Here is a 23,240-nt window from a genome sequence, read left to right on the forward strand (position 1 = left end):
CTAAATCAGATCTTTCAATTCTCCAAATGAATAATAATTTTAAAGGTAATAGGAAGTCCCTCATCTTACATCAGATTCAGATTTCTACCCCCTATTGGTAAATTAAATTTGTTTTCTTATGCAGCAGACTGCTTAAGGTATTCAGATAGACTACAGCATTTAAGTTAGTTTTATTGAGATTTGTTAGAATGTAAGCGTGATCTATTCAGTCTCAACCACTGCCTCTTCAGAGATGGCAAATTATTAAGCTATTTTGACTCTATGCTGCAGAAGTCATGCAACTAAGTCTGATTATCTTGAGATGACGGATTATTGAACAGGGTGATAAGAAAGGCTATTGCCCCTGAAAAACAGGTGTTCAAGTTTCTTTTGGATAACACTTGTAAACCCAAATAACCATTTAATCCAGTGATTTCTATCTTAACCCCTTACATCTAGCTCAATACTTGTAGAGTACAGTTTCACTTCTAACACCCAACACAAAAAAAATATTACTACTTGCACTAGGGGAGGGACAGCTCAGTGGTTTGAGCATTGGCTTGCTAAACCCAGCGTTGTGAGTTCAATCCTTGAGGGGGCCATTTAGGGATCTGGGGCAAAAATTGGGGATTGGTCCTGCTTTGAGCAGGGGGTTGGACTAGATGACCTCCTGAGGTTCTATATGATTCTATACTGCAAGTTACATTTGGTTTCACATTTGAACCGCTAAGGGCACGTCTAGACTACAGCGCTACATCAGCGCAACTGCGCATGTGGTGAAGACGCACTATGCCAATGGGAAAGCACTCTCCTGTTGGCATAATTACTTCACCTCTGCAAGAAGCGGAAGCTATGTCTCTCTCTCCTGCTGACATAAAGCTAGTGTGGACAGTGTGAAACTTGCATCACTGCAGGGGACCGAGGAGGGGCTTTTTCACACCCCTCAGTGACATAAATTATATCAACTGTAGTGTAGACCTGCTCTAATATACTCCCACTTGTCTACAACTATCTTACACAGAAGCCAAATCTGACGAATTCTTCCTCATAACACAAACTATTTTGCTGCTCTCTTAATAAACTTTCAGTCTTCTCACTGTCACCACATAAAGAATCCATACATTAGAAACGGACAAGGCTTAAAGTACTGCCTTCAAGAGTTTTGAGACAGACCAGCTTGTGAGGGGAAGACTTTCTTCATCTTTTTCATAGCTAAGCACAACTGCAGCGAGCTCCACACAAGAGAACTGCTCACAGAGCTTACTGCAGGATCAGGACCTCAGTCAACAAAACTACACTGAATACTATAGAGAAAGCTGCTGTTTATACTTCAAGTAACTCTAGAGGGAACCTCTTTTATAACTATCCAATGTAGCTAAAAAGGGACATCAACTTAATTATTCCTGTTATTGTAAATATAAATTTTTCAGGAAACACATATTACTAGAACAGACTACATAAATTTATGCAGTTTGTTGAACTCTGTATCTAACATGATGCATATTCAATTTCACTGTTACAGTAGAACCTGCTGCTGCCTGATTGCATACTTCTAGTTCCAAATGAGATGTGTGGTTGACCGGTGAGTTTGTAACTCTAAGGTTCTATGGTTGTTTCCTTTAAATGAGGAACCTTCACAGAGCAACAGTGGCGACAAACACTTGTTTAAAAAAGTGTTAAGTCAGAAATTGGCATAACTCCTTCATAGCAGGTATGAAACTTGAAACTAAGATTAAGATTTGCGTTTTTTTAAAAACCATTTCAAGTTGATGCTATCTCCTTAAACAAAGCTGTTGCATCTTTTCATTGTTCCCTCATCTTGTGCCAACCAGAGATGAGAGTCAACCAGCTTTTCACAGCAGTAGCCCCTTCTTCAGTTGCAGAGAGGACATTTTCTTTTCAATTTACCCAACTAGTTCAGTTCAATGTCTAGCTCATACAAAGCTGAGAAACCAACTGGGAGCTGAAAAGCAGGAAAACTTGTTTCCTCTCTTCCAATCCTCTGAATAAAATGAAGTGTGAGAATGAGAACTACTACTTCTAAAATCTTGAAGGACAGGATGACCAGAAACAATCAGTTCAATTCACTAACTACAGATTATACTTTCTCTGTTTAATAAATCAGTTTTAAATAAAAACATTAATAAATTGCAGCACATTAAGGTAGTCTTATTTAACTAATAACCATTTTAAAATGGGAAGATAGCTCAGTGGTTTGAGGATTGGCCTGCTAAACCCAGGGTTGTGAGTTCAATCCTTGAGGGGGCCATTTAGGGATCTAGGGCAAAAATTGGGGATTGGTCCTGCTTTGAGCAGGAGGTTGGACCAGATGACCCTCTGAGGTCCCTTCCAACCCTGGGATTGTATGAGTCTATAAAAATGCTGTTTGTGCATTTAACTGAATTTCATTTCCAATCCAGGTGCAGCTTCACATAAATAACAAGTTAATACTAATAAATGAGAAATGTCTCATTTTCTACAACATTAAAAATGCAAAAAATTAAAAATCTAAACAAACATATTAAGCTATAGAATACTTTACAGGGTGTAGCATATCCTCCTGGCTAGCAAAAATGTACCAAACTTAAAGTAAAGGCTATATTTTGTTGCAAAACATGTTTTGAAGGTTATGCTAATAATGAGAATCAACTTTTCTTTAGAAAAGCAGCTAAGGTACACATGAAAAAACAAGATGAACATTTATTATTTAAATCATGGTTTCCTGCTTGCTGATTTAAATCAAGCTAGCCAGGTCAGGATCAAGGATCAATTAGGCTCTCTCAAATTCAGGAACTTAAGTGCTGTGATTACCCACAAATTCAAACTGTATTTAATTTTCTCATTTTATTGCTTTGAAGATTTTGGTATTCGATGTGGTACTCTAGGTTAGCATAAAACAAATCTGACAGTTTAATAATAACAGAGCACCAGACCAGAAAACAAAGCATTTGGATTCTAGTCCTAGCTTTGCCACGCACTTCCTGTAAAACCGTAAGTCTCTACTCTCTGCATCAGCTTTCAGATCTGTAGAATGGGGATAATACATACCTATCTCCAGGGCTACCAAGACTTCATTAATGTTTACAAAGTGCTTTGAAATCCTTGGAAAGAAAATTGTATTTTCATAATTATTATTACGTATCACCACAGAAAGCAAACATTTTATTGAATCAAACACTTAAGAGCTGCTGATGGCTCTATTTAGAAATAATTCTGGTTCTGTATAATCCCATCTGTATGTCTCTTTTCTTGATCTTTATTCTTAAAGACTCTGCATGAAAGCAGGATATTTTGAATTACTGCTCTTGCTGTTTCTATGCCCACCTCTATTCCATAATCCTGTTTGAAGTCACAATCATTTCCATAGCAACCAACTGACATTTTTTGTAAGGTTTTAAAAAGCAAATTTGACTGACTTTGCATTTTTATATACTGTTTTCAAGAGAAGCATATAAACTGAGTTAAGTTATAGCTTGGTTATATGTTAAGGATGAACTGTTACAGAAGAGTAAGGTAAGTAACTAACCTGAAACTTTTTTAGGCTCGTTTTTGAAGGAGTTTATCAGGCTTCTTCTCTAGCACAAAAATTTGAGTGACCTCTTTCAGTTTTAACAAGATCTGAAACAGACTACAACCTCTAGCACAGAAACTGAAAATCTGAACTAATTGTTCAAACTTCCAAAGGACTTTTTAAAAATCAGGAAGATTGTATATCTAGGAACAAAGGCTATATTTACTGCTTTCCAGGATATAGCCCATACTGTGACTCTGAAGAGGACTTAATGCACATCTGAATATATTTAGCCCTGGTCTACACTATTGCTCAAGGGTGTGGATTTTCCAAACCTCTGAGCGATGCAGTTACACCAATCTAATTCCTGATGTGGACAGCACTCTGTCGAGAGTAGGATGTAATGAAGCAGAAAAACTGCCAGCCAGAAAAGCCAGTGTTTTAAAGAATGCGTTTTGGCCCAGCTAGCCCCACTGCACTATATCTGCAGCCAACACCAGGCCCGGGAGGGAGAGAGAATAAAAGAAGGGAGCCTGGCTCAAAGGTTCAGGGCTGACTGGTGAAGAGGCAGGAACTTGCTGTCTCCCTGCCTGAAGGGACAGAGAACCAGGGCAGCCACCTGGGGGTAAGCATTGATTTCCCAGTCAAGGAGACTGAACAAATCTCCAGCATGGGAGATAACTGACTGAGGAAAACCCCAGAGCAGTGGTTCTCAACCTATTTGCCATCATGGGCCACATATGCAGCTCTCTCTCTGTTATGTGGGCCGCATCCACGCTATGTATATACTATCTATGTGGCCCTGAAAGTATCACATGGGCCGCAGCTGTGTGCCGACTGGGCTACAAGTGGGCCATGGGTTAAGAAGCAACCCACAGGGAGATTGTGGGGCTTGTCCTCACCAGCTTGTGGCTGCCATGCCCAAAGGAGCCTGGGACCACAGCAAGGCACAATCCAGACTGCTGGGCTGGGACCTGGTGGAGAGGGAGGGCCAAGGTCCCTCTCTCCCCAGCTAAGGTCACTCAGCCAGAGGGGGCTGAGAACCAGGCAATCTCACCACTAGGGAGCCAGCCACCCAATCCCCTGTTACAGTGGGCTTCTGTCAACATAGCGACCACCTTTCAGGGAGGTGTAAATAGTGTCTGCACTAAGCGCTGCAGCTGCAGCGCTGTAAGTGTAGATTAGCCCTATGGGGTCATGGTGAATAAGCAGCTCAACACTAGCTCCCAATCCAATGCTGTGGTTAAAATGGCTAACGGAGCGGCAGCGAACCAGCGGAGCAGCGGGGACAGCAGAGCAGCTCACAGCAGGAGTTTGCCTGGGACTGGTAAGTATCCGAGTGTGTGTGTTTGCTTGCTGAGGAAGTATCCGAGCGTGTGTTTGCTGGGAGGGCAGGGAGAGAGCCTGAGTGAGTGTCTGATTGGCTGCTAGCCTGCAGGGGGCGGGCATTAGGGTGTCTGTGTGTTTGCGTCAGGGAAGCCTGGCTGTTTAAAAATAGCCAGAGCCTCGCGAACCAGCGGAGCAGCGGGGACAGCAGAGCAGCTCACAGCAGGAGTTTGCCTGGGAGTTCGCCTGGAGTGAGCCCAGTGAGGCTTACATCTTGCCAACGTCTCTGAGGAAGCTCATAGTAGGTAGGTGATATGGAAGGGGGGGGTTCAGCTGTTGTGACCTGCACTGGATGTGCCATGTTTGTCTTTCTTCCACAGGACAGAAGCGACTTTGTCTGTACAAAGTGCAAGCTGGTCTCCATATTGGAAGAGAAGATTGAAGGTCTGGAGCAACAGGTAACGACCCTGCGTTGTATACGAGAGACTGAGGATTTTCTGGACCAAACTCAGGATAGCCTTCTAGGGGCACAAAGCTCTAAAGATATAGAGCAGGTTGCACAGAGGAGCCAAGAGGCCAGTGAAGAAGCTTGGCAACATGTGACCTCCAGAAGAGGTAAGCGGAATGTCCGGGTTCCAGTAACACAGACACAGGTAACTAACCGCTTTCATGTTCTCTCCACAGGTACCAATGCGGAGAGTGGACCAGATGATATGTCTGGGGGGAGAAAGCAGAAGGAGACTCCGCTGGTTGGGAGGCATGAGATGTGATGTCCTGAGGTTGGGGGTTCCACGACCACCACTCCCAAGAGGAGAAGGCGGGTGGTGGTGGTCGGGGACTCTCTCCTCCGGGGGACTGAGTCATCTATCTGCCGCCCTGACCGGGAAAACCGAGAAGTCTGCTGCTTGCCAGGGGCTAAGATTCGTGATGTGACGGAGAGACTGCCGAGACTCATCAAGCCCTCGGATCGCTACCCCTTCCTGCTTCTCCACGTGGGCACCAATGATACTGCCAAGAATGACCTTGAGCGGATCACTGCGGACTACGTGGCTCTGGGAAGAAGGATAAAGGAGTTGGAGGCGCAAGTGGTGTTCTCGTCCATTCTCCCCGTGGAAGGAAAAGGCCTGGGTAGGGACCGTCGAATCGTGGAGGTCAACGAATGGCTACGCAGGTGGTGTCGGAGAGAAGGCTTTGGATTCTTTGACCATGGGATGGTGTTCCATGAAGGAGGAGTGCTGGGCAGAGACGGGCTCCATCTTACGAAGAGAGGGAAGAACATCTTTGCCAGCAGGCTGGCTAACCTAGTGAGGAGGGCTTTAAACTAGGTTCACCGGGGGAAGGAGACCAAAGCCCTGAGGTAAGTGGGAAAGCGGGATACCGGGAGGAAGCACAGGCAGGAATGTCTGTGAGGGGAGGGCTCCTGCCTCATACTGGGAATGAGGGGCGATCAACAGGTTATCTCAAGTGCTTATATACAAATGCACAAAGCCTTGGAAACAAGCAGGGAGAACTGGAGGTCCTGGTGATGTCAAGGAATTATGACGTGATTGGAATAACAGAGACTTGGTGGGATAACTCACATGACTGGAGTACAGTCATGGATGGTTATAAACTGTTCAGGAAGGACAGGCAGGGCAGAAAAGGTGGGGGAGTAGCACTGTATGTAAGGGAGCAGTATGACTGCTCAGAGCTCCGGTACGAAACTGTGGAAAAACCTGAGTGTCTCTGGATTAAGTTTAGAAGTGTGTGCAACAAGAGTGATGTCATGGTGGGAGTCTGCTATAGACCACCGGACCAGGGGGATGAGGTGGATGAGGCTTTCTTCCGGCAACTCACGGAAGCTACTAGATCGCATGCCCTGATTCTCATGGGTGACTTTAATTTTCCTGATATCTGCTGGGAGAGCAATACAGCGGTGCATAGACATTCCAGGAAGTTTTTGGAAAGCGTAGGGGACAATTTCCTGGTGCAAGTGCTAGGGGAGCCAACTAGGGGGAGCGCTTTTCTTGACCTGCTGCTCACAAACCGGGTAGAATTAGTGGGGGAAGCAAAAGTGGATGGGAATCTGGGAGGCAGTGACCATGAGTTGGTTGAGTTCAGGATCCTGACGCAGGGAAGAAAGGTAAGCAGCAGGATACGGACCCTGGACTTCAGGAAAGCAGACTTTGACTCCCTCAGGGAACAGATGGCCAGGATCCCCTGGGGGACTAACATGAAAGGGAAGGGAGTCCAGGGGAGCTGGCTGTATTTCAAGGAATCCCTGTTGAGGTTACAGGGACAAACCATCCCGATGAGTCGAAAGAATAGTAAATATGGCAGGCGACCAGCTTGGCTTAATGGTGAAATCCTAGCGGATCTTAAACATAAAAAAGAAGCTTACAAGAAGTGGAAGGTTGGACATATGACCAGGGAAGAGTATAAAAATATTGCTCGGGCATGTAGGAAAGATATCAGGAGGGCCAAATCGCACCTGGAGCTGCAGCTAGCAAGAGATGTCAAGAGTAACAAGAAGGGTTTCTTCAGGTATGTTGGCAACAAGAAGAAAGCCAAGGAAAGTGTGGGCCCCTTACTGAATGAGGGAGGCAAGCTAGTGACAGAGGATGTGGAAAAAGCTAATGTACTCAATGCTTTTTTTGCCTCTGTTTTCACTAACAAGGTCAGCTCCCAGACTGCTGTGCTGGGCATCACAAAATGGGGAAGAGATGGCCAGCCCTCTGTAGAGATAGAGGTGGTTAGGGACTATTTAGAAAAGCTGGACGTGCACAAGTCCATGGGGCCGGACGAATTGCATCCGAGAGTGCTGAGGGAATTGGCGGCTGTGATTGCAGAGCCCTTGGCCATTATCTTTGAAAACTCGTGGCGAACGGGGGAAGTCCCGGATGACTGGAAAAAGGCTAATGTAGTGCCCATCTTTAAAAAAGGGAAGAAGGAGGATCCTGGGAACTACAGGCCGGTCAGCCTCACCTCAGTCCCTGGAAAAATCATGGAGCAGGTCCTCAAAGAATCAATCCTGAAGCACTTAGAGGAGAGGAAAGTGATCAGGAACAGTCAGCATGGATTCACCAAGGGAAGGTCATGCCTGACTAATCTAATCGCCTTTTATGATGAGATTACTGGTTCTGTGGATGAAGGGAAAGCAGTGGATGTATTGTTTCTTGAATTTAGCAAAGCTTTTGACACGGTCTCCCACAGCATTCTTGTCAGCAAGTTAAGGAAGTATGGGCTGGATGAATGCACTATAAGGTGGGTAGAAAGCTGGCTAGATTGTCGGGCTCAACGGGTAGTGATCAATGGCTCCATGTCTAGTTGGCAGCCGGTGTCAAGTGGAGTGCCCCAGGGGTCGGTCCTGGGGCCCGTTTTGTTCAATATCTTCATAAATGATCTGGAGGATGGTGTGGATTGCACTCTCAGCAAATTTGCGGATGATACTAAACTGGGAGGAGTGGTAGATACGCTGGAGGGGAGGGATAGGATACAGAAGGACCTAGACAAATTGGAAGATTGGGCCAAAAGAAATCTAATGAGGTTCAATAAGGATAAGTGCAGGGTCCTGCACTTAGGATGGAAGAATCCAATGCACCGCTACAGACTAGGGACCGAATGGCTCGGCAGCAGTTCTGCGAAAAAGGACCTAGGGGTGACAGTGGACGAGAAGCTGGATATGAGTCAGCAGTGTGCCCTTGTTGCCAAGAAGGCCAATGGCATTTTGGGATGTATAAGTAGGGGCATAGCGAGCAGATCGAGGGACGTGATCGTTCCCCTCTATTCGACACGGGTGAGGCCTCATCTGGAGTACTGTGTCCAGTTTTGGGCCCCACACTACAAGAAGGATGTGGATAAATTGGAAAGAGTACAGCGAAGGGCAACAAAAATGATTAGGGGTCTAGAGCACATGACTTATGAGGAGAGGCTGAGGGAGCTGGGATTGTTTAGTCTGCAGAAGAGAAGAATGAGGGGGGATTTGATAGCTGCTTTCAACTACCTGAAAGGGGGTTTCAAAGAGGATGGCTCTAGACTGTTCTCAATGGTAGCAGATGACAGAACGAGGAGTAATGGTCTCAAGTTGCAATGGGGGAGGTTTAGATTGGATATTAGGAAAAACTTTTTCACTAAGAGGGTGGTGAAACACTGGAATGCGTTACCTAGGGAGGTGGTAGAATCTCCTTCCTTAGAGGTTTTTAAGGTCAGGCTTGACAAAGCCCTGGCTAGGATGATTTAACTGGGACTTGGTCCTGCTTTGAGCAGGGGGTTGGACTAGATGACCTTCTGGGGTCCCTTCCAACCCTGATATTCTATGATTCTATGATTCTAATGTATAACAGGAATATCAAGTGTGAGTAGAGAGGTGATGTCTTGGCTTTGTTTGTTTTTTTAAACACCTTTTAGTAGCACCTGTCAGACCACTACTGGAGTATCGTACACAGTTCTGGTGTCACTTTAAAATAAATGTCTAAACTGGAAAAGGGTCACAGAAAAGCTACAAGAATTAGTTTGGAAAATATCCTACAATGAGAAAATGAAGAAGCTCAATTTATTTAGTTCATTAAAGGCAAGGTTAAAAGGTGCTTGATCATGCTCTACTCTTGGGGGAATTCTGTGCCACTGCGCAATGCAGAATTTACACAGAATTAATATTCTGCACAGAATTTCATTTCCCCCCGCAGAACTGGTGCTGCACACCTGCTGGCTGTCACTAGGGGCTGCTGGATCAGAAGAAACCAGCTCTCCATCTTGCAAAACAGGACACTGCTGGGGGAGGTGGAGGGGGAGCTGGAGGGTGCCAGGCAGCTGCAATTCCCAGCACTTCCTGAAGGAAGGAGATGGCATGTACAAGCCCAGGACCCAGCATCAGGCTGTTTCTCTGTGGATCTGTGGGCTCTGGAAGGTAGGGGGTGTGGGTGTCTGAGACTGGAGGGACTGTTTTCTCCTCTGAGATGTGCCCAGCTGGCAAATGTGACACACCCAGACTGAGGCACCCAACAAAAGCATAACAGAGAAACAGGAACTGGATTGTTGCAGGGTTTTTTTAAACTTGCTACTCCTGGGGGAATATTTTTGTCATCTGCATTTTCACAAACATACTTGCTGACAGATATTTTGAAATAAATTACCAAAATAATTGAAACTGGTGTTAAAAATTGTGTTATTCTGACAAATAAAATATATGGAATTTTGCAGAATCTTTATTTTTTTGGCACAGAATTCCCCTAGGAGTAATACTCTAATTACTTGGGGAGGGGAATGATACTGGAAGACTATTTAGCAGGCAAAGTCATAGAAGAATCCAATGGCTCAAAGTTAAAACATTCAAACTGAAAATAAACTTTAACCGCATGAGTAATTAGCCAATGGAACAGATTACCAAGGGATGGGGTAAATTTATTCATTACTTGGCGTCTTTAAATCAAGAATGGATGTCTTTCTAAAATGTTAAATCACAAATTATTGAGCTAGATACAAAAGGCATTAGGTACTCTGTAGCTCAGATTAACAGATCATGATGGTACTTTCAAACCTTAATCAAAGGAATTTGATCTCAATTTTGAATGAGTATTGAATCAACAAGTAAAATGCTGGGGTTGTAAAAAAAATAAAATAAATAAAGATTCTGAAGAGTTTTGTAACAAAGGATCTAATAAGATTATTTTCTAACCAACTAACATTTTTAAAATATTCAGAATGGTTATGAACCAACCATCCTATAGTTTTCTAGCAAAGGAGACAAGCTTTATAATTTTTGATGAGGTAATATACATCAAATCTTATTGCTCCATCCATTAGAAATGAGTTCAATGCAGCAGCAGACAGATAGACAGTGCACATGTGGACGCATCTCAGTTTAGAATTGAGACCTTATCATAATACTAATTTTGAAAAGGTACTACAAACACTTTGCTCAGCAACAGTCTGTTCACTGCTTTAGTTTTAAGAAGCGGAACTCTAGCAAACGCCCTTCACCCCTTTGCCTTCCAGCTCTACAGGCCAAGTCAGACTATCTCTTTCTTATATACATAGGTAAATGTAATCCCTGCAATAATGTGGCTACCACAGCTATCTTGTTTAAATCTAGGGCATCCCGTTATAGGAGGACTAGAATATCAGTGTGTTTTTCTTAGTGTTTTCAAAAATCTGGTAGCATAACTTGGTAAATTTTTCTGTAGTTGCTCTATCAGCTTTTGTGTGTTGTAACATGGTAGTATAAATAACACTTCACTTGTTAAAGGGGATAGGTTGTCTAGGCCTGATGTTTCATTGTTTAAAAAAAATATATACAATTTTCTTTACTGTGAGAAATGATTCAATTCAACATAGACTAGCAGTATTTGCAACCTATACGTTGGGCTACTTTATTATGTGAGACTATGAAACAGTCTGGTCTATGCTGTCATCCTGAACAATTCTATATAGTGAAATGTAAACTAGCCGTTTAGAACTATCTATAATCTTGGTAAAACTGATGGAGAAACTAAAGATATAATATGATGATGTCTCAAGACCCATTATTAGTGTAAAAACACTGTACGCCTCAAAGTTACAAGGCACAACTGCTTTGTACAGAAGTCATCTTAACATGGAATTATTCTAAGAATGAAATACAGAAAAGTTTTGTTAATAATACTGTTGTGATACTTTGAGCAGTCAGGCATCATGATGTAGTTATTTATAGTTTCCACTTCTGAGTAAAAATAGGCTTAAACCAGTTTAGCTCCAGGTCAGTGTATCCTCAACTTTAAAGACTAAGAGTTTAAAATCTCAGAATTTTAAATCCTAGCATTCTTTACCATTATTTTAAGAACTGAAGGACTAAAAGTGATTTTAAATAAATGAAGGTAATGAGAAAAAGATATTCTCCTTTGAGTACAGTCTGTAGGAAATCCCACTCTTTAGAGATAGACGATTATAACTTATAAAGGGACACATCTTCATTCTCTCTGAATTATGCAGGTTTTACGGTAACAAGCAAGATTACTTCAACAAAGATGAATATTCCTTTTTTCCAATTTTACTGTGGATGTGACACTACTTTCTGTAATCAGCTTTACTAATCACTTCTTTTTCACTACCCCATGCAATCCCCCTGCAACACTTTCCAACTTTTAAAAACAGAGCCTAATGCCACACATTGGGCAGAGGCAATTGGCACAAGCACATAACTAGAAACATTTTTTTTATTAGATTTCAAACTGACAGTCCCTTTTTAATTGCTCTCCTAAACTGGACATCCTCGACATAAGACTTAGCCAGTAAGTCAAGAGTAATGCTGTGTAAATATATGAATTGAGCTCTAGCTAGCAGCCTTCAGTTTGACACCTTGTCCAAGTCTTTTGAAGTGGCTTTCAATTGAGTTGCATATGCTCTGGTCCCTCTAGGTCAAAACAAGATTGAATACAACATCAAATACATTTAGACTGTTTTTGAGTAGAATATGCCACAAGATTTATAACCATAGGTGTCACAGCATGTGATACTTAAAAATAGAGCTATTGGAAAACTTTTCAATGGGAAACCCTTTAGTTGGAAAATGCTGATTCAACAAAATCTAAACATTTCACACACATACTGATGGTCAATTTTCTCAGAAAACTGACTGTGACGGGGCACACTCACCCTGCACTGGACAGGGAAGGGTTAACCCTATATTGTTAGCTGAGGAAACCACACCCCCTCAACTCTACTGGGCATGTTCCAAATGCACTAGTATAAAAGGGAGCAGCTCAGCTCAGTTGCAACTGACTGCCAGGGAAGAAGGAGTTATGCTGTCAGCTCCAGCCAAGGATCAACTGATGCCGTGGGAGCTGGAGACACTGCAACCCAAGCAGATACCAAGCTACCCATAGAGGCCCTGAAGAGTCTGGAGTTGCCAGAGACTGCAAAGATGCCTGGATTACAGAAGTGGGAACTATGGTAGGAAGCAGCTTAGGGGATTTAGATAGTGGCCTGGTTAGTGAACTGGAATTTGGAGTCAGCATGTTTTGGTTGGAACCCCTGCTGACTCAGTGGCACACACTCCTGTCACTATGAGGGCCTGGACTAGGGCCCACTGGAGAGGGAAGACCTGGGCTGCCATCCCCCTTATTGTGTATAGTGGCCCCCTTCCCCACTGAGTCTCACTACCCAGCTACCAGGGACAAATGTACTGACTTTGGCCACTAGGCCTTACTGTGCTGCTAAGATGGGTGAATACTGCCCTGCCGATTGAAGCAAATATATGGAGCCTGGCCATTGGGCTACACTACCCAGCTATTAGGGGAAAGTATGTTGACTTTGGCCATTAGGCCTCATTGCCCCACTAAGAAGGGCGAGTATACTGACTTGGGCTAAGGTGGCATAAATGTACGTTAAGTACTACCCACCTCTATGCCCTAAGAGAGATGGGGCACACTCAGCCTGCATTTGATGGGGTCTACCCCAACCCTGTCACACTAACAAAACTCTTCATTTTCACTTGTTAGTGCATTAGAGGAGCTATTTTTGCAATATTTTGTTTTGCTAACAATTCCATAATTTCAACTTTGTCCCATTTGGGGAAAAAATTTCAAAATCCTGGCATTTCCTATTGGATGGAAATTCCAAATGTTGACCACCTATACTTACAAATGGGCTTAGTCTTATCAAAACAGTAACATAGGATCCTTTCAATACTTTAATTGGTGTAGCCCGCATATGGTTGCGTTTGTAGTTGGCTGACACCAAGAATAGATCTGAGGCCTAAGAATCAAAGGCATAAAGTAAAATTATGAATCCACCCCAGATTATAGAAGGCCAGGGAGGAAAGATCCTTGGTGCAAGTCACTGCAGAACATAAAGGGAAGTGACTTTAAACTCCTCCACCCAATCTCGGGACCAATGGCAGACAACCGAGCACAAGTCTAAGATCTCTGCATAAGCCTACGCCTCAGATGCCATCTCTGATGGCAATAAGGCTACTCCTGATTTACCTCTGAGAAGGCTCTTTCAATAAGAATTTCTTCCAGGTATTAAATTTGTGCAGAGCCTTCTGAGTGTAATGAGTCTACCAAGAAATAGAAGAGAAAAAAATGGAAAGCCTAATATCATGCTTCAATATTACTCCCTCTCCAGTCTGACTTCTGGAAGGTTCAGAACTGGCACAGGCAAGCCAGTTTTAATCCCTGTTGGATCTAGGGTATACAGCACAAATACATTATCTTGTTCAAGCACATGCCTTCCTCGCTGACTTATCTTTGGGTTCATGTCTCGTTCAAGCAGGAGTGGAACTGGGCAGAACTAAAATGAGTCCTCCTCTTCTTTAGTGTCTACAAAGATGTTTAAGGCTTAATCTGTAGGTCAACCAACCTCAAGCTTTCTGAAGGCATATCCTTAGACTTTCCCTTTAGATAATGGCACAATAGAAATTTAAGAATGCTGGGGCAGAGTTGTGCTCAGATCCCCATTTCAGGTCTAATTAGCTTTATTCCTCTGATCATTAAAATTATGAAGCATTATCCATTCCTGTCAGCCTCCAGTGGAAAAATGTTAAAGTCCTACAACTCTGGCAAATGACCTGTAGTTCAGACAAAATTAATTAATAGTTTTTTGACCCAGAAATAGAAAGCCCTTAAAGTTTGACCTTCCTGGAGTCCACTGTGCTACAGTTACACTATGAATCCCTTCTTCTCCCAGAACAAGAGACTGAACTGAAGGACAAAGGTAAACTAGCCAACAGACTGAACCTCTCTAAACAAACAGCTTATCTACTAAATCAGAGGTTCTTGAACTGATCTTTGGATCATTCATTATTGTCTCTGGAGGGCTACTACCATATTTTCACCTGTTCTGGGAGTGGGGCAAAGCCTTTGATGGACAAAAGGAAATTGTGTGAGAATCTCTCATCTTAAGTGTTGAGATCAATGAGAGAGAATAGTCTCTTCCTGCCACTGCTATGTAGAGGATTTTGAGATCCCGAGAGTGATCTCTACAGGAAATACTGAGAGCCATAGATTTCTTCTCTACACTTCTTTCTGGGAACGTTGATCTGGGGAGAATAATGTATCCGAAGTGCTACCTAATTAATCTCCCATGGCATTGTGTTGAAATCTTTGTTATTCAGCTGGCTCTACTGCAGTCTACACTTAACCTTAAAATCCCATGTGGCATAAGACCTAGTTCTATTTTTAACAAACCCAGAGAAATATATAATAAAACAGCTGAAGAAAACACCATTTGTATTGCTACATTTAGCTTTTAATAACTAGGTTTAGGTAGTAACAGATCCCATGAAATGCAGTGAGAAAAGAACTACCTGACTAGTAAAGGATCAAAATATTACAATATACCTTACAATATAGATTATTTTTGTCTAGACTGATCTTTACTTGTAGCTTTTTTACTTTTGTTTTGTAATATCATTTCTCAAATAGAGGCCAGCATCCATCCTCTAAAGTTATTTAGATAACGAATGGAAAAATGAGCCCAAATCCCTAGTAACTTTTTACAGGGCATTAGTCTACCCTCTGCATGGCTGAAAGGAAAAATTCTGAGAAAACAGCAGTTAAAACTGTTGCCCTTAGTATCGATATTGGTTATGTACACACACCACTCTCCATATTCAGAATGGTCTTTAAGCAAAGCCTTTGCTTCTCCTCCCCCACATGCCCACCCATTAACCACTTCCCCAGCAGCACTTCAGGGCCGGGACCATCTTGTTATGGTGTGTGTGTATATATACACAACAGTACATAGCATGATGGGGGCCATCATCACTAATTGAGGGCCCCTAACTGCTACGTAATACAAATGCTATTTAGAACAAAAAACGACTTCACATTAAAAATCCAATTTTAATAGTTTTCCTTCAATTAATTGTTCAGTTTCTGATCCCAGGAAAAAGTAGGAAAGGTGATAAGAAATCCAAGGATATCCAAACAGGACATAGGGGAAGGGGGAAAATTTAGTCTGATGGCTGCCTATTTAAATTATTACTCATCCTATGACAGGGATGGTTGACATTTGACACTTATAGATTAACTTTTGGGGCCACAACTGAATTGACCTTTAGCACAGAGATTAAAGATTCTACTTGCAACATTTTTCCTCACAAGCGTGGGGCCATAAGCCATCAACTTTTGCAGAATTTTAATCTTTAATGAAAGCTTAACCTTTACATTAGGAAGGATTATCTTCACAACTACAAACTGATACACTGATCTTATAGGCAGAGCTTCTGTCCTTTTCTAAGCATCAGAAGTGGACTGAAATTAAGAGGATTCTTATCTGTTCCACAGCTCCTATTCATAACCCTGTGGGCAGCAGTGAAACAGATAATAATCTTAATTTACCTTGCTGGGTAAAAGATATCAGATCCATGAGATTCTCAAAACAGGAAGAAAGAAGGATAGAGTAATGGAGATGTCTTCTACATACCCCACAGCAGCCTGCTGGATCTGGGAGAGGGAAAGAAACAAAAGTCCTCCCAGCTAGATGTGGGGGCCACAAAAGAAACAATACCATTTCTGTCAGAGATCGACCCAATACTACACTTTACTCCTGACTGGCAACAACTCCTGGTGTTACAGAAATTACTCTTCTCAGAACATAGTATCAATCAGTGAGCCAGTACTGTCTACACAAATCTATACAAGAAACCAGGATGAGATCACTAAACTTTTTCAAACTGGACTTTATCAGGATCTGAAGCAAGACTTCCAGCACTGGGAGGCTGTGTAATTGCAATGCACCCCTGCTTTGCCCAGATTAATGGAAATATCTGCCAGTACTATGTCTCATGAGGAAAACATGCATGGATCATCAAGCTGCATAATCTTAAACAAAGATAACAGGATCTAATTCAATTTTTACAATGCCATCTTTAGATAACAGTAGTCTTAGTTTGCTTTTTTAAAGCTACAGCACTGTTCTCTAAAACACATATGAGGAACATTAATATTCCTAAATTGCAGAAATATAAGAGTATATAATATGAGCTACTCTACTTCCTGTCAATCTATTGGTGATTTAATTCCACAGGCTGAAGCCAACAAACTGGGGGTTGCTAGCAATCCATTCCCCTCCTTATCCCTCTACCTCCACAGGGGCAAAGAAGTAGTCACCTGTATGACTAACCGCTACCTCTTCCCCTGTCTTGTGGGTGTTCAGAGCATGTCTACTGGATCAGGCCCCACAGGTGAGATATGAAGGGGAATGCTAGCTTAAGAATCCTTCTGGGGTTTAGTACACAAGTTGCTCAACTCCATCAGAATATAGGAGGCTTTGCACATGCATACTGGCAGAAGTTTAGGTACCTACATGACTTTACTAGTGGAAACTTGTACACCTACAAGGTTAGGCAGCTGCTGAGCAGTGGTTTTGTGAATGCTAGTGGTAGCTAAATATTAGACTTTTAGGCACCTAAAGTGAAAGTCGGGCACCTAACTCACACTCTTAAATCTAGCCCTTAGTGTCCATTTAAACTGTGCCTTGGGGCTTATGAAAACAGGCTTCAAAAAGTGAACTGAACGCAACCAATAAAGTGATGTCTCAGTCTATAGCTAGCCTGAAACAGATGTGAACTGTTCCCATTCAACTAAATTGAATTCTACTATTTAAAAATGTTGCCAAGATTCAGTGTTAACCATTTTACTGATTATTACAGCTGAATCACCACTCCAATTAGACTTATGACATTAGGGGATGTAGTAGCAGATAGTGGAAAGGGGTGCATATGTTGAAGTAGTGTAGCTTGATCCTATACGTGGTGGGTGGAATGAGGAATTCAAACCCACTCCTCTCAAATTTTAAATCACCTCTGCCCTAAAGAGGAAGAGATGCAAACATTCCACAGCATCCAAAGTCTTACTGCCTCCTGGATACCAAAACCAAATCAGATGCCTTTTTGGTTCTAAAAAGCACCAATTGTCCATTGATCTGATATTAAAATCTCTAGCTTTCACAATACCTCCTACAATGCAGTTATTCCTTGTCAATACAAATCTGAAGCAAACTGAAAATGTACACATTGGAGGTAATATAAAGAAATGAATTTAAATTCCAAATATCTCACTGATTGAGCGTAGGTGTGGAAAGAGAGGAATTGGGGGACAGAGCTTCTCCATTCTAGAAGCCAGGCCATACAATTTAAGTCTATGCATACTACAGAGGAAATGGTCTGATTTTTATTCCACAGTAAATAAGAACTTCTGCATGTATAGCTATTCAGACCATCCTGCCTCCCAGAAGCTAGCAAATGAAGCAATATAAAGCAACATGTTTCAGATGTTTTACACAATTCAGTCACCCAGAATCCCTCAGTTTCTTTGGCTCTGACTGCTGCACTGGTACATCATGATTGGCTGTTGAGGCCTATGTCTTATGGCAGCCATTTCCAGGGAGTGGCTATGATGCTCCAAACCTTCCCCTCTCCCCCCCACATACAACAAAAGTAAGGCATTTTAACTTGCTGAGAAGGCCCCGTTTTCCTAGCATCACTTTCAGAAGTGCTGAAGCTATTCTGCAACACTCAATTGTTTCTTACAATTCCTCAGGCTTTGTATTATCCCAGAATTGTTAGTGAGCAGCTCTGCCCAAAGACTGTTTTAACTCTTGGCTAAAGGGTTAAATGATTCCAGCAAGCAAAAATACCAGCTTCCAATGATCAGATAATCTGCCTTCTTAATAATAAAATCACTCCATGCTCTGGGAGAGGGTTATAGTTGTATAATGTTGCAATGATTTATGGGAAGAGAAGAGAGATTTAGGGGATACAGTCAACATAAAAAAATAAAGGTGTGGAGGGGAAATCAAGCAACACCTAAGATTACTATAATTGAAAGAGCAAAGAGTCTCCCTAGTTTTACTTGGCACAACTGACAGCCAATTCCACTGTTTTCCCCCCGTATAGCTGAAATTCTGTTGTCATCAAAAGTTCTACAAGAGACACTTCTAGAAGACCTCAGCTAGCCACAAGAAAAATGCAACATTCTCATGATAGGTGAGTTAATAAAATATTTATACTTATCACAACATATAGGCAACTTGTACATGTTGCTATTGTAGTAACTAAGGCCTCAAAATTATGAATTATTACTAAAGAATTGTGCAGGCATCAAGACTTTTAAAAAAGCAAAGAGGGCTGAGAGGAAAAAACCCTCAGTCTAACGGCAGTTTCTTCAAACTCTCCAGCCTTTCACAAGAGTGTACTGTTGGTGCAGCTGATGAGTCGTCTTTTCTTTTTCCCCCCCTTGTCTGTGAATGAATTAAAATATAGATATCAAATACTAAGATACTATATTATGTTGCCAGATACACTAGTTGAAAAATTAAGAAACCAAACAACCAATTATTGTGATTAAATGATGTTACATGTGTAAAAGAAAAGTAGATTAAGTGATACAGCTTTGGGGAAAATTAATTAACTTTAATAATAGGGTTTACCTTATGGGCAATCCTGTTGGAGAAAGATGAGGGTTGCATTCATAGTGATTTTAGTTTAGCAGTAAAGTGAAAAAATAAGGCTATTTGCAATCAAACATGCCTATGCTATCAAATTAGTGAAATACACCCATTCTGAAAAGGCAATAAATAAATTCATGTGTAACCAGATAGTGTTTATACAAACACCTGATCACAGAATAATAAGAATATGTAATTGTTTATCTGATCAATAAGACACAGCTGAAGCATACAAAGGTCCCATCATTCTTCTTAAAATAAGGAGAATAAAAATGGAGAATTTATATAGCTGTTCCAGCCTGCTGGAAAACAGTTCTTGAAAAGACTTTACTTATTTGTTTTACATTGTAAAACAAGTCTAAAAAGCATCAAAGAATGTGGAGGGACTTTGTATAAACTATGACCTTTAAACTGAATATTTCAGCAACTAGCAAAGTGATGATGGAGAAACTGCAACTTGAGCAAACATAGCCTGCAAAGTTGGCCAAGGGATGCACCGCAGAAGGACCCATGAAAAGCAACTTGCAGAGGTAAGTTGCTGACCGAATCAAACCAGCTGGTATTCGGTGTATGGCCCAAGATAGGCTGTAGCTGATAGTACAGCCTAATTTATCTTACGCAAGCTGGTATGACGAGATGTTTTGCACCAAGAGTGGAAAACTCCAGTCCCAGTTGCATGAACTCAAAGGTGATGCCTGGTTCCCCAAATGAATGGTGAGAGGACAAACGTAATTTTGAATCTTTGGCAGAAGTATGGGCACCTTCTGATTTGTCCACACCAGCATCTCTGAGAAGAACCAACAAAAGAAATGGAATAAAATGGCCTGCATCCTTCAGCACATTGCTTCAGTGAAAACTGAGGACACCGATAAAGGAGAAGACAGGTCCTGGGCCAGCCACCTGGGAGTCCTGGTGATATGGACTATCTTCTCAGATAGTTAAAGGTGCCTATCTTTCTATTTTACAGGAGTTTGTTGCCTGCTAGCACACTGGGAAAAGACTAATTGTGTCCGTCCTCTGCTCCACCTGCATTTGTAGTCTCAATTCCTGATGTGAACAGGAACAGTTGAAAGCTGATGGCTGAGCAAAAATCTGGCAATAAATAAACAGACTGACTTTCTCTTATGTGACGTCCCAAACCAGTCACTTGACTACTTCCTGAAACTGGGTACCTGATAAGTAAGGAAGCATACATGCTTCCGTATCTGCTTTAAAGATTGCCACAGAGTTGGCATATTCTTCTTTTGTAACAGGTTAACTAAGACTGTGAAACACTGTGGTTTCATGCTGTCTTTCAAGTTCTAGGTGTATACAGATATAAAATGAGAATGTGTGCAAGTCTCTTGAACTGCACTCAGTCTATACAGTTTGTCTTAAATGTAGGACCATATGTTAGATAGTTAGGAGTGTTTAATCGAATCCTGGGCTAATATAATTCCTTGGGAAGTAAGTTAAGAGTTGACTACTATAAATCCATTGGGAAGGAGACCTTGGTGAACTGGCATGTAAGTAATTGATCAAATTGTCTTATGGTTTAGCTATGACTGGCTTTTCCTCCATTGTGTTAGCAACATGTGAGTTGATAACCAACTGGCACAAGTGAGGGACTCAGTCTAATATCTAAACAAAATCACCTTCCCAAGACAGCAGTTGATGATAAAGTGTTTTCTATTGTGGTTATGTTTGATTCTGAAAACCTGGATGGTTTATCATATCAACCAATTTTCTATTTTAGGCTAGCAAAATCCTAGCCCAATACTATTTTTGCTTTCTTATGCCTTATGTTAGCAGTTGATAAGGGTAGTTAATAATAAAATGAAATTATAATATAATTGTATAGTCCTTTTGTTTAGTTAAGCATCAAAATTCAAAGAACCCTAAGAAAGATAATACAAGTAATCAGTTAAGCAGTATGCTTAACTAAGGTTTGTTTTATACCTTATCTTTCTTACAGTGCTACAGGAAAGTCATTATTAGTATGGTGGGATTTTAGAGACTAAATTTTATGATCAATAGGCTTGCACAACTACAAGTTTTAAGAAGGTAATTTTATACTTCAGGATGTAAGGTATGTTTTCAGGTGACTAACTTCTCACCCACCCTAGAGCACTGTACGACTGGTCAGTTAAGTAAATGATAAGGGTTTTTGCAATCCTTGAAAGCATCACATTAGTCACTATCAGGAAGCAGAATACCATGCTAGGTGGACCACTGACCTTACTGGCAATTCATATATACCCACATACTTTATTATAAAGAGACACTAACAGGCAGAAGAGGATGAAGGTTGTAATTCCTTTCCATTTCCTTGTAAAGTTTCAAGAGATCAATCCCACTTGCAGATGAGATTCAATATCCTTCTAATTAAAACTGCAAAGGAAAGAATGTGCTGAAGTCATAGTAAAAGTATCCAGCTACAGAGTAAGGCATGTGTAGAGCACAATTATAAAATAATTCTGTGCTATTTAGGGTTATATTCTTAAGGACCCCATACTTGCTTCACAACCACCAACAGCAATTTATACTGTGGCCAAAAGAGGATCTAACTCACTGTACTAAGTGCATTTGTAGTGTACTTGCCTGCTATAAATAATTGGCTTATGTGAAATCAGTAAATGTATACATATCTATGCAATCAGTATTTAAATTTCTTGATAAAACAAGTCTGAGATTTGTGCACAGGCTAAAATATTTGAACACATGAATGCACAATTCAGCTCCTGCTTAAAAGGTCTAAAAGTAAGCAGAAATTGATAAAATGTGGTTGGAACTCAAAGATAGTACTCCATCTGCAAGTATAGTCCATGTGCATTCAGTTGGGCAGTGGTTCGTGCATTGTGAACTATGAATTGATCTGCCACTATCTCTAGCTTTCTGCAGAAACACTCCACTACACCTCACCGTGACTATCTCGTAGCAGCTTTTTCAAAGCTCCAGCAAAACACCTCCTGCGGAGCAGAGAGTGACTGCTGAACATTTACTCAGAGTGGAGGTAGTGAAGGACAAGGGCACATAAGAATTCAGACTGACGGGCGGAAAATCTCTTGTCAAGAAATGTTACTCTATTTGCAAGTTAGGGTAGTACAGTGGTTCTCAACCTTTTTTTGTACTGGAAGCCCTATGGTTATCATCCCATCTAGCTACCTATCCTCCACGTTTAGCAATATGGGAAGGCCAGGTTAGACATGTTTCTGAATACTTTATATCAGTTACAGTGCACCAAGTAAGATTTCTCATTAGGATGGTACTAAACAATTTCCCTTGGCTCCCCTAAGGCCTTTGGAAATTTCTCAGAAGCCACTGAGAAAGAGGTACCAGAGGACAGCACAACTGCAGTGGCTTAGTACAACTCAAGTGTACCCACAGAAATAGCTGCTCAGCATTCAAAGGGCTAAATGGAAAGGCACAAGAGAAGCACATTTTACTCAAATACACAGGCAACAAGAGCAGCAGCAGTGCAAGCTCATGAACTGTGACTTTTCTATAATCTTCACTGTTCTGGAGATGAGTAGTTCAAAGTATATGACAAGTTTCAGAGTAGCAGCCATGTTAGTCTGTATTCACAAAAAGAAAAGGAGTACTTGTGGCACCTTAGGGACTAACAAATTTATTTGAGCATAAGCTTTCGTGAGCTACAGCTCATTTCATCGGATGCATTTGATGAAGTGAGCTGTAGCTCACAAAAGCTTATGCTCAAATAAATTAGTCTCTAAGGTGCCACAAGTACTCCTTTTCTTTTTTCAAAGCATATGCTTATTCTGACTTTTGCTTTCCTCTAAAAACTGCTAAATTGCCAATTATGATGGATGAAACTTGAGAGGAACCACCATCATATTTCCACAAAAGGTGAACAAGTTTTGGTCAATACTGGGGACCGTAGAGGCTGAAAGGCTCCACAGCCCTTTAAGTCCACACACAAGTTTAAATTCTAAATTTTCATTATTAAAACACTAGTCTCTCATATGCATGGCATTAAAATACTTGTTCAGTCAACTGTATAAGAAGTCTGAAATGCTGT

The 23,240-nt window shown here is 41.5% G+C and overlaps 1 protein-coding gene and 1 long non-coding RNA gene across 5 annotated transcripts in view; one reads left to right on the forward strand and one right to left on the reverse strand.

Moving 5' to 3' along the window:
• ARID4B (AT-rich interaction domain 4B) overlaps nucleotides 1–23,240 on the reverse strand; it is a 147,570-nt gene that overhangs the window by 115,835 nt on the left and 8,495 nt on the right. The gene's annotated exons all lie outside the window — the stretch shown is intronic.
• Nucleotides 12,549–20,347, forward strand: LOC119853957. Its single transcript, XR_005292283.2, has 4 exons — nucleotides 12,549–12,721; nucleotides 18,672–18,761; nucleotides 19,647–19,752; nucleotides 19,972–20,347. It is a non-coding gene; the product is annotated as an uncharacterized LOC119853957 (long non-coding RNA).

This window comes from Dermochelys coriacea, chromosome 3 (assembly GCF_009764565.3).
Source record: "Dermochelys coriacea isolate rDerCor1 chromosome 3, rDerCor1.pri.v4, whole genome shotgun sequence".
Lineage (NCBI taxonomy): Eukaryota > Metazoa > Chordata > Testudines > Dermochelyidae > Dermochelys > Dermochelys coriacea.